The sequence below is a fragment of the Mesocricetus auratus genome, unplaced genomic scaffold (genome assembly GCF_017639785.1).
Source record: "Mesocricetus auratus isolate SY011 unplaced genomic scaffold, BCM_Maur_2.0 Super-Scaffold_100003, whole genome shotgun sequence".
In the NCBI taxonomy this organism is placed as follows: Eukaryota; Metazoa; Chordata; class Mammalia; order Rodentia; family Cricetidae; genus Mesocricetus; species Mesocricetus auratus.
In genome coordinates, this window is record NW_024429188.1 from 92,268,566 (window position 1) to 92,281,711 (window position 13,146).

At 40.2% G+C, this 13,146-nt stretch overlaps 1 non-coding gene across 1 annotated transcript; it reads left to right on the top strand.

Annotated features, from left to right (window-relative positions):
* Positions 1-9,588: 9,588 nt before the first annotated feature.
* On the top strand, positions 9,589-9,692 carry LOC121140077. The gene has a single exon (XR_005876916.1). It is a non-coding gene; the product is annotated as a U6 spliceosomal RNA (small nuclear RNA).
* Positions 9,693-13,146: the final 3,454 nt, after the last annotated feature.

Here is a 13,146-nt window from a genome sequence, read left to right on the forward strand (position 1 = left end):
GACTTTTATATCTGAGGGAGTGATACAATTCTCTGGGGCCAGTGAGTGGGGCTAAACTTAACACTCTTGGGTCAGTGAAAAGGGGAAAAACATACACACACTCTTTGGGACTTTCTTTGTTCTCTCTTTATTCTTTATTTCTTTTCTTACTCTCTCTTTGGTCTTTATTTCTTTTCTTACCTCTATCTAGATGTTTTCCCTCCAACTAACTTTATTTCTCCCATTACAGCTTATATACCCCAGCAAAATCTTTCAGGCAATATAAAAATCACAATGTGGTTACTTCTATTTTTCAAGTGAATGATTATAATGAATATAGTTAAAATAACATGTTCTCATTTCCCTTACATGATTAAACATCCTACATATTATAGATGAAAAACAAATTATCCCAAGAACTCACATACATTCATGTAACAGCAACTTGTTATAGATTAACAGGGTATAAGCAAGTAAGGTATTTTTCTCAGCCAGTTCTTTTACTGTCAGGTTGCATTTTGCAGGTACAAAGAAAGGACAAATTGTTTTATTATTTACCTAAAATAAATAAAATACCTAAAATAAAAAATCTTATAAAAATCTTAAAATAATCACAAATCTAAGCTTTTACATATGAAAAACAACCAGTCTGCACTACTTTAAATCCTCAGGACTCATCAACAGTGTTTAGTATGAGGAAGGCAAAGGCAGAAATGGGTACAAGGAATTAATCATCAGTTTTGATCACCAACCAATCTTAGCAAGAAAGGTCGCCATCAATAGCCAGGCTGTCATTGATCTTGTTCCCTGTCCTCAACAAGTCCCTCACTCAGCTAAAATCAAGAACACCAATGATAGTCTATGCTGGAGAAAATGTGGAGAAAGAGGAACACTCCTTCTTTGCTGGTGGTAGTGTCAACTTGTACGACTACTTTGGAAATCAGTATGGCGGTTTCTCGGGAAAATGGGAATCAGTCTCAATCAAGCAACTCCACTCTTGGGCATATACCTGAAGAATGCACATTCATACAACAAGGGCATATGTTCAACTATGTTCACAGCAGCATTGATTGTAATAGCCAGAACCTGGAAGCAACCTAGATGTCCCTCAACTGAAGAATGGATTGAGAAAATGTAGTACATTTACACAATGGAGTATTACTCAACGGGAAAAAAAACAATGAAATCTTGAAATTCGCAGGCAAATGGATGGAACTGGAAGAAAGCATCCTACATGAGGTAACCCAGTTACAGAAAGACAAGCATGGTATGTACTCACTCATATATGGATATTAGACATAGTGCAAAGGACTGCCAGCCTACAATCCACACCACCAGAGAAACTAGGAAACAAGAGGACCCCAAGAGAAAAACACATGGTCCCCCAAAGAAGGGGAAAAGAACAAGAACCCCTGAGCAAATTGGGAGCACAGGGATGGGCAGGAAGAGGGGAGGTAGGAAAAAGAGAAGGGGAGAAGGGAGGGAGGAAGACATGAGGGATCAGGAATACTGAGACAGGGGCGGAATAGAGGAGAGCAAGAAAGGAGATAATTTGATAGAGGGAGCCAGTATAGGTTTAGAGCGAGGTCTGGCAATAGTAAATGTTCAGGGGTCAACGGGGATGACCCTAACTAAGAATCTAGGCAGTAATGGAAAGGCTGTTTGATGCCCTTCCCCTATAATGAGATTGATGACTACCTTGGTTGCCATCCTAGAGCCTTCATCCAGTAGCCGATCAAAGCAGAAGCAGACACCCACAGCTGAATACTAAGTCATACTCCTGGAATCCAGTCGTAGAGAGGAAGGAGGGAAAGAGCAAAGGAGGCAAGACTGTGCTGGAGAAACCCACAGATACAGTTGACCTGACCTAGTGAGGGCACAGGGACACTATAAATCTGGGGAAACAGCATTAGACCGAACCAATTCCTCTGAATGTGGGTGCCAGCTAGGAGACCTGGGCAATCTGTGGGACTTCTAACACTGGAGCCAGTGTTTATCCCTAGTGCACAAATTGACTTTGAAGCCCATTCCCTATGGAGGGATACTATTGCAGCCCAGATACACAAAAGAGGGTCCTCCCCCAAAGGATGTAACAGACTTTGATGATGCCCATGGAAGGCCTCACTATCCTTGGAGAGTGGGTGGAGGGTGGGTTAGGGGGTGTGGGGCAAGGGAGGATGGGAGGGAGAGGGAACTGGGATTGATAAGTAAAATAAGATTGTTACTAAAATAAAAATAATAAAATAAAAAATAAAAGTATTTCCTTAAATGTTTCCACGACTTTTTTACCTCAAAGTCATTAATAAAAACATCTTAACCTAACCTTAAATTATATCTAAAGCTTTGTTTTAGCTGTAATGCACACTGAAACCTATAAACACATCTCTCAACATTAAGATTAAAAGAACTTGAGCTAGCTGGGCTTCTGGAACTCAGTTGTTTTTCTTAATCATTAACCTAATCACAGTCTATACAACTCCTCAAGAGAAACTAGCTGTGTGACATTTCCTTGTTCTTATTTTTCCATCCTCTGCAGCTCCTGCTTTACAGAGGTGAGGGCAACACCATATCTTGTCTTTATCTACATCAGTTTTCCCACTAAGATAACCTCTATCATAATCCCTTACATTATTTATTAAAGACCCTCAATCTGGAATACTGATAATGTGAGCAAAGGGGTCAATACCATGATGGGGAAACCCACAAAAATATCTGACCCAAGCAAGTGGGAGCTCACTGACTCTGTACAGACACCTGGAGAACATGCCTAAGACTGAACTAGGCCCCCTGAATGTGAGTGACAGTTGAGGGGTTTGGGCAGTTTGTGGCTCCACTAGCAGGGAAACCAGTATTTATCCCTAGTACATGAACTGGCTTTTTGGAACCCATTTCCTATGGAGAAATATCTTGCTCAGCCTAGACACAGTGTGGGAGGGCCTTGTTCCTGCCTCCAGAGATGTGACAAACTTTGTTGGTGCCCCATGGGAGGTCTCACCCTCCCTGAGGAGTGGATGGGGGTGGGATGTAGGTTGGTGGGGGGAATGGGTGGACAAGATGGAGAGGGGAGTGGGACTGGTATGCAAAATAAGATTGTTTTAAAAACAGCAAGTTCACTGTTGACAGAAAAAGGCTTTGGTCACAGTTCTGTCAAAAATGTGTCCTGAGAAAGACAGTCCCATCTTGGCCATTAAGAGCGCTTACTGTTCAAGCAGGGGAGCAGAGTTTGGGTCCCAGCACCCACATCAGGGGATTTACAACTGCCTGCAGCAACAGTTCCAGGGTACCCGACACCCTCTGGGCTTCATAGTTATCAGTGTGCACATGGTGTATATAAACTCAGAGAAACACACATATACATAAAATAACATTTAAAAAATAAATCCTTAAAATATAAAAGAAAATAGATTATTTCTCTGGACCATGGTTGTCTCAAGTACAACCTGAGACAACTTCAGTCAAGCCACGGGTATTAATTGTAGAGCAATAAGCCTACCTATATAAAAAGGAGTATTCAGAGAGCATGTTTATAATAATAAAACATTCAGCAGTGAGGAATTGCCTAACAGTGTATTAGTAATGCTGAAATTTAAGAACATTAAGTATGCTGGGCAGTGGTAGTGCATACCTTAAATCCCAGCACTGGGGGAGCAGAGGAAGGTGACTCACTGTTGAACTCAAGGCAAGCCTGGTCTTAAAAGGGGGGGGGCACTAAGTACCATGTCCTATGTTAATATGTACCAATATGGAAAGTTGCAGAGTATATGCATCCTAATGTGGAAGGTCTGTAAGTAATAACACAAAATTAAAAGACAAATGCATAACAAAAACCATAGTTTTAAAAATAAAACATAATAAAAAGAAAAAACAATAAAAAATAAAGACCCTCAATTATCAAAATCCTATTTAAATTAACACTATTATTGTATAAAATCATTGCTTCAGTTAAACAGTACAACTTAGGAGGAAATCATCTTCATAATAATCCGCGGGTAAAAATGCCCACTAGGCTGGGATATTTCCATGAGATAATCACACCACATTAAGGCCAGTGGATATCTCCCTAAGCTCATTCACCGAGAAAAACTGCAATGGCAAACACGCCAAAGACACAGCAGTAGCAACTGGCCTCTGCGGCTGAGGCTCCCCGGGGGCCTTGCCTATCTAAGATTCATCCATCTGAGCTTTGCTTCCTGGTGGGCTGGCTTCCCTGAGCCTTAATGGCCACGTGCTGCTCTCTGACATGGCCACCAGCAGTACCTCCTTCCGTCCTCCAGTCTGCCCTCTAGTAGGTATCTCCTTCCTGCCTCTGAGTCTGCCCTCTGTCTTTAGCTCAGTTTCTCCATCTGGCCGTCGAAGGAATCTAACCAGAGTTAGGCACAACCAGAATCACAACTTGTGGTTTTTGGGTTTTAGTCTATAGGACTTGAAGACTTGGAAGTATTGACTCAAACATTTTGTTCCCGTTGTTGATTTACCTCCACAAATGCATTATTAATCAGAAATAGTGTGCCACAGACTTTGTACAAGCATCTAGAGAATATTGGAGCCAATTTAAACTATTAATTTACTTTTTTGTTCCAGGCTCCAGAGTCATTGCTAAGACCAAAGGAGTGTTGCCTTTATTGCATTTCCTTGGAACCACAGTGACATTCAGTGGCCAGTGAAGGCTGAAAACACGTGGCAGACAAAGCACTTTTATTTATGCTCCAGAAAGGTATAAATAATTTTTCTAAGAACTTTCTTATTTTGGCTACTTCAATCCACCTTGCTCCGACTGTTGCTTCTGGAAATATGGCACAAGGACTAATAAGGGACATGTTGGACCCCAAGACTGCCATCAAACACAAACTACTTGTTCTCACCCAGTTGCCAATGGAGCAAACAAAAAAATATATTTTAGGGTCATGTTGCCTTCTAAACACTCCTGTTTGATCCAGAGATTAATGTCTTGCCTACCCTGCATCAGAGAAGGCCCTTACAGGCAGCAGTTAACTAACTCACAGACTCAGAACTGGTCAAAGTCCTAAGAATCAGTGATAGTGGAGTGCTAAGCCCTAAATTTGATGGCTGAAACAATAACCCCTCCAAGGTTCAGTAAATATCATAGAAGAGGGGCAAAGGGAAATTAAGATTCAGAAGACAGGGAGATTGGCAAGAAAAAGATGCCTTAATTTCATTCATTAAATTTCCTCATTAAATCAACTTCATCTACCTAGTACAATTGCTTCCAATACTGCAAACTGACAGGAAAGGCAGCCAGCATCAGATCTGGACTCTTAAGACCTAAGTCTGAAAAAACATGGGTACGGAATTGGGCATGATCACATAATAGCTAGCAAGTGGGGGGGATTTGAACCACAGACACTGGCATCCTGTCCTTGGGTGAGGTCAATACTACTATACATACACAGGTAGAAAAAAGAGCAATTAAGAGAGTAACCAAAGGGGTAGCATTAGGTGCTTTGTCTGTGTCAGGTACTAACCTTGTTATTTTTTTTTTGTTTGCTTGCTTGTTTTATTTGAGACAGGATTTCACTCTGTAACTTAGGCTGGCCTAGAATTATTATGCAGCCTAGGATGACCTCAGACTTCAACCTCTTCCCTCTGTGTAATTTTTCACTATTGTAATTCCCAAAGGTCCTGCCTTGTGTAAATCTTAGGACAGTTCTAGAAAGTAAGAACAATTATCCCTAGTTTACACCCCCACACATATTCCTGGAACTACTGTGTCCGTTTCACTTGGATTTTGATAGTTGTTCAAATGAGGCTTCTTACCTAGCATTGGTGACTCAGACATGCAAGTGTCCCAACTGTGATTTACGTGACTTGGCTCCATCTCTGTGACTACCTCTTCATATCCTACTACCAACATGCAAATTCCCATTTTCTCTTGAAACTTTCTAAGGAAATAACCTGCCATTGTTCTCTTTCAAGACTGGTCACAAAGAGTCTATTGTCACATATACATAGACAGCATTCCTCAGAGACAAGCATCTATCCAAGGTCCAATCATCTGTGATGAAGAGGGGAAGTAGCAGGTCCTAGGCTGGCCAAGGCAGACTACATTTGGATGCCACTTTCAAAGTCAGAATGCTTGAAAATACCAAGTTCATGTTTCCACAGGCAACATAGGAAGAATCCCTCTTTAATTGCAGTCTATTGCTTGTCATTCATTTATGATAATTACCTGGCACTTTGGGACATTTGAGTTTGAGAGCTCCCAAGTTTCTACCAGCTCTAATGATCTTAAATGTTCAATTCTATATGCTAGATTCCTTTACACTGAAAATATTGTGGATTGACATGGATCTTCGGTAATGGATAATTTGGAAACAAGCTGGGAAGGCATTTCATTTGCCCTCTGACTGGATTTTCTAAATAGGGACTCTACATCTCCGCACTATAAAGGCATTATTCTCCTCTACTGGAATTGTGGTAATTTTATTATGCCGTGTACTATTATCATCTTGTCAAAATGAAACTCTTCCAGAGAGCTGGCAAAGGCCTTATCAAATCAAGTGGAAGTGATTAAGGACAGTAAAAAAAAATAGAACAATTATACATACACCGTTAAACAATGCAAAGAATGAGAATCCAACTAATCTTCAGATTTTCAGAAGTAAGGTTTACAACGTGGCATTTTGTTGACTCAATAGCAAATTATCAATTCATTAAATGTTTGAACCATTTATCAAAACTGTGAATGACAAAACAATCAGAGACATGAATAATCAGACTCTAAGTTTGCTCTTTGTATAAAATTCAAATGCACCCAGCACAATGTTACTCATCTAATCAGCATATTCATGCCCCAATGTGAAATCATTGTGTAATCATGAGATACAACCAAAATGGAAGCAACAAAAATCTCATTTATATAATCATAACAGGCGTGTTATCATGGTTGTCAAAATTATTTAAACCTAATTTACTCTGTTTTCTAAACTTAAGTTTGACATAAAAAGTTTGGTGAAAAGCACAAATGCTAAAGAACTGAAGAAGTGGGTACTAAATGTATTTTTAATGCCTGACGTTTGCTTAGGAGATGAAAGAGCTAGCTAGTAACCAAGTATAAGAGACTAGCCCCCCAAAAATTTTAAGAGATTAGTAGAATGTTTTAAACTTTGGCTTCTAGTAAGAGATGATAATTCCCACTGGTGCAATTACAACAAAAGAAAATTTGAAAAACTTCTATTAAGTCACAACTCTGGGGAAGACATTCTTTCCTAAGGCAAGGGATGGCTGTATTTCACATTGCACTGACAGCTTGGTCATCTTCCAGGTGTAGTCAGTGGTCTGTCTACACTAATGTTTCTCAAACTTTAGGATAGATGAGAAATACTTGCAAACCCTGTTAAATATATGTATCCTGGGGTCTTACCATGTGCTTCATTCAGAAGTTGTCCGCAGAGATCGGAACCAGAGATGGCTCAGTTGCTGAAGTGCTTGTTGTAAATGAATGAGGGCCTGATTTTGGATTCCTAGCAGCCATAGCAAATGCCAGGTAAGGCAAAGTTTGTTTGTGTCCTAGCTTGCACATCTCTTGCTGCAGAAAACACCACAACCAAAACCAACTTCAGGGAAGAAAGTTTCCTTTTGGTTTACAAATTACACAGTCAGTCATTAAAGGAAGCCAAGGCAGGGAACTGAACAAAAGAGCTTATAGCAGAAACCATGGTGCAATGGTGCTTACTGTCTCCTTTTCTTAGCGTGCCCAGCTACCATTCTTAAACGGCAAAGGCTCACCTGCCCAGAGGTAGCGTCAACTTCAGTGGAATGGACCCCCCTACATCAATTAGCAACCAAGAAAATGGCCAATGGACTTGTCCACAGGTTAATTTATAGGACCTGATTCCTCAATTGAGGTTTCCTATTTCCAGGTGTGTTGGTGATAATCCCAGCCCTGGGAAGACAGAGGCAGAAGGATCCCTTGGGTTTTCTGGCCAATCAGTTTAGACAAGTAAGAATCTTCCACCCTCTGAGAAAGATTATGTCTCAAAAACTAACGCAGACAAATAAATAACTACACCACTGAAAATGACACACAGGAACACACACACACACACACACTGCATCATAACTAAATTGGGAAAAATTTAAATTAAGAGAGGGCTTGTTAGGAAGAAACACAAAGGGAGATGGATGGGAGAGTGCAATGGGGGAAGTGAAAACAATCAAAATTTAGCATAGATACATATAAAATTGTCAGATAATGAAGAGGTTAGAGATACCTTAGCACACAAAGAGCACTTGCTGCTTTTCCAGAGTACCCCAGTTCAGTTCCTAGTACCCACAGTGGGCTACTGACTACACCTCCAGTGTTAGGTGATTTCATGCCCTCTTTTGGCTGCCCATACACACATAGAATACACTCACCTAAATGCATAAACATAAATAAAATTTTAAGTAAGACTACTTTTTTTTGGTTTTTACGAGACAGGTGGATCTCCGTGAGTTCAAGGCTGGCCTGGTCTACAAAGTGACTTCCAGGGCAGCCTGCAAAGCTACACAAAGAAACCTTGTTTTCAAAAACAACAAAAACAAAAAACAAAAAAAGAAAGATATCAATGATCAGTGGCAACCTCTACATAACAACCTTTGGCCTGCACATACTTGTGCACAAATGCACACACACATACACACCTCAGTTGGACCTGAAAAAACTGTATTTTTAGCAAGTACAGTAGGTAGTTTTATTGTCGCTAGTCAAATAATCTTGTGAAACATTGCCGCACAGCGTTCTCCTTCTACCCTGGCATTACATTATTTGGAATCCTTGCATTATGAATCTTCCCAGTATCTCCCTGGAGTGCTTTCTGCATGCTCTATTTAACCTCCACTTATGTTCTCCAGCCTAACCCCATCTCATTAGCCTGATCTAGAAAACAGCATACAGTTCTGACATTTTTATTTCTCCATATTTCTACCTATGGGATCTTCACGCGTGCATTTTCTTTGGAAAGCACGAGAAACTGAACCTTTTTTCAGAGTTTAGATTTCAGCCTTTCTTCCTTCAGGCAGTTGGGGAGCAGGAGCCATTTCAAGTAAATGCACATGCTGTTTATTTACTCAAACCTCCCACCTACTAAGGAGAGCATTATCAAAACCTTTGGTGTCCTTAATATTACTCTGCACAACAGACAAGAAAACAAAAGGAGACTCTCAAGCTGGTCCATTTAGCATCTTATTGACAGCTCAAGACAAAACACCATGCCAATGAAAAGCTACAATTCTCTTCTTGAAAATTCACAATTGTCTGTTGATATGAACCATACAAGTTGTCACTGAGATGACTATAGTCTTCTTGACTGTACTCTCCATTATCCTGCCAAGTAACCTTGGCATGTATTCCAAACCCCATGAAATAAACAAAGTCATTAAGATAAATCACTAAACTCTTTGGTGCCAGGCATTGGTGTTTGGATTCTTACTTTTCTCCCTCCCTCTCATCACCTTCCTTCTCCTCTCTTTTCTTTTCCCCCTCCTACCCTCTCTTTATGTTTCACTACATATCCTACTCTTAACCTCATAATGAAAATCCTGGTGACTGAATCTCAAGTGCTAGGATGACAAGAAGTCACCACCACAGTTTTTTTTTATGTAATACTTGTAGAATTTCGGCAGCACATATACTAAAATTGGAACGATACAGAGAAGATTAGCATGGCCCCTGCTCATGTGTTTTTGTTTTTAAGGAAACCCTGCTACATTTTGATTAGCAACAGTTCACATATAAGCCTCTGCTTCCTTATATTGATGTGTGTGACTCTTCCTGTCTAGCTAACACCAACACATGCTCTGTTCCTAATAAATGTTCTCTGTGCAATCTTGGATTGATTCACCCACCTCTCAGAAAGCTCCTGCTAGTTCTCATGTACCAGGTCTTGTTGACTCACCCAGAGAACTATCAAGTGGGTGAGGAGGCCTAACTTAAAATCAGTGCATCCATGACAGGCTGCAGGGTAGCAATACCGGGACCAGGCCTCACCCTTACAATGGCCCCGAGGCCAGGAACCAATCAGTATTGGAACAAACAAGTACCAGATATTCCAGAACGTTAAAGATAACTTACATAGCTTTTATATTCCTTATAGCAATGCCAGCACCAATCCCAGTTTGACAAGACTCCTATTGCCCCACTCTTGGCCAGTCAGGAGTTCAAACCCCATCTAAACCCAGAATTCCCCATCCCCTCATCCTTTACACCTTAAAAAACCCTACCACAGCTGAGCTCAGGACAATCTGGTCTCTACACTGCATTGTCAGACAGATGGAGAGTTCAATGGAGCTTGAATGAAGGTGTTCTGCCCTTGCGTACAAACTCGGACTCCTGGTGGCCTCTGGGAGGAAGAGAGCTCATGATTCAGGTATAGCAGTGGGAATTCATTGGGAGAGCCTTTCCTATCATCAGTCAGTGGCTGGGCCCAGCCTTATATCTACAACTATTTTGAAAATAAACTTTTTCGTATAATGTATTCTGATCATGGTTTCCCCTCCCTCATACCCTGCCAAAGCCTCCCCACCCATCCAATTCCATGTCTACTCTCTCTCTCTCTTTAGAAAACAAAGAGATAAACAAACAAATAAACAAATCAGAATAAAACAAAACAAACAGAATAAAGCACAAGGAATACACATACATGTGTGCATACACACACCATAAAAACATTAAACTGGAAACCATAATATGTAAGCAAAGGCCACTAACATTACAAAAACAAGTTGCATTATGAGAAAAAAGTCTCGAAAATTACCATTGAGTTGGTTTTGTATTGGTTATCTACTGCTGAGCATGAGGCCTGATCTGAGTGTAATTTGTATACTCAGTGAGACTCCATTCTAGAAAACTAATTTGGCCTTTTTCAAAGGATTGTCAATTGGGTGTCCCATCTAGGTTCGGGACTGGGGGATCATGTCCACTTCCATTCTCATCCCTATGACCCCATTTGACTTAGACCTGTCTTTTATTTCATATATGTGTCAGTCCTGCTGTGTCTGGAAAGCAGTTTCCTTGGTGTCTTCCATCCCCTCTGGCACATCTGGGATTATTTCTGCTTCTATTAACATTTAAGGCTGAATAAGTTTGTGTTGTGACAGGGCTACACGGTGGTTTCTAGCTGTTTAGATGCATAACTAGACTCTACCCTCTATGTGCCAATGTTACATCAGTACAACCAAAAATATCTCTTGACATTGCCAAATAGCTCCCTAGGGGAAGGTAAGCAAAGCCATCCAATGTGGTTCTAAAGCAATTAAGTTAAAACTTCTCTGAGTGCAGCATGATGTTCTTAAAAAAAATACCCCTGGTGATTTCAACTTGCAGCCAAGGTTAAAAACCACTACTTTAAAAAGACCATTGAGTCTTAACTTTCTCAACTCTAAAATGGGGATGATGAAAATATCTGCTTCATGAATTGTTCTCAATATCAAATCAAATATGTCTGAAAATAAATGTAGTATAATATTATTTCTCCCATCCACCATGAAACACTTATCCAGGGCTTATAAAACTGTGGTCCGCAGTTTATCTATTTTTTTTGTATAACCTGTGGGCAAGCCAATTTCATAGAAATTGTATTAAATTAAAATTTTGTATCTATATGGTATGATTTGGATATTACTCCAACACTTTCTGTCTTGGAAGCTTTGTCCCCAGTGTGGTGCTATTAAGAAGCAGTTGGAACTTTAAAAGATATACCTAGTAAGAGTACAAGTCTAGCCCCTCTCCATGTCCTCAAGCTTTCTGGTTAAACATGTGACATGTTCTCATCATAAAACTGTATACCATGACGTCATGCAAGGAGTCCCTCACCAGAGGCAGCTCTATGTTATTTGAACATTCAATTTCAAAATCATAAGATACTGGACCCACACAAGACAAGGACTTTCATCAATCAAATATGGATTGGGAATGACTCTTGACGCCACATCCCACCTCCTGAACTTACTGACTTCTACTGGATTCTGAAAAAGGCGGCTACTGTCTGTGGTTAAGAGCACTTGTTGCTCTTGCAGAGGATGAGGGTTCAATTCCCAGCATCCATGTAGCAGCTCCTAACTATCTATAACTCCAGTTCCAGGGGATCCAATGCCTTCTAACTTCTGAGGTTACTGTGCATATGTGAAGCACATGCATACATGCAATCAAAGCATTTGTACACATAAGATAAAATAAAGAAATATAAATTTTAAAAAAGAAAAGTCACGAGAGAAGTTCATCATTGTCTTAACTTAGTCTCTCATTGCCTTGTCTTGTGACTAAGTCACAGATCCATAAGAACATGGGTTTTCCTGCTCTACTCATTACTATGATCACAGTGCTTAAAACGTGTCTTACATACTAAATGTTTGTTCAAAGCATTAATCAAAAGTAGGCACTGCTATTAGCCCTCTGTCATTCAAATAGGAGTCTAAGTCTCAAAGCAGTTAAGTGATGTTTTCCCCTAGTAAACGACAGAAGTACATCCAAATCCATGTAATTCAAAACACTTTTCTTTGTTAGGAAAGGAATCTATAGGAGATGATAATGGAGAAAATATGACTAAATGTATTACTTACATATGTATGAAACTATGACTATATTGGCAGGTGCGGTGAACTTTATTGACAGCATTCAAGAGAGAAAGACTCCCTAAGTCCCATCCCCTTCTCCCGGATGTCTGGGATAGAAATTGACGCAAGATATTCATTGTCCTTTGCCTTACTGAAGCTTCTCAGTTTCAGGAGGTCCCATTTGTTAATTGTCGATCTCAGTGTCTGTGCTACTGGTGTTATGTTCAGGAAGCTGTCTCCTGTACCAATTCGTTGAAGAGTATCTCGCATTTTCTCATCTAAGAGCTTCAGTGTGGTTGGATTTATGTTGAGGTCTTTGATCAATTTGGACTTAAGTTTTGTGCAAGGTGATAGACATGGATCTATCTGCAGTCTTCTGCATGCCAGCATCCAGTTCTGCCAGCACCATTTGTTAAAGATGCTCTCTTTTTCCATTGTATAATTTTAGCTTCTTTATCAAAAATCAAAGTGTTCATAGGTGTGTGGGTTAAAATCAGGGTTTTCAATTTGGTTCCATTGGTCTACTTGTCTATTTTTTGCCAATACCAAGCTGTTTTCAGGACTATAGCTCTGTAATAGAGCTTGAAGTCAGGTATGGTGATGTCTCCTGAAGTT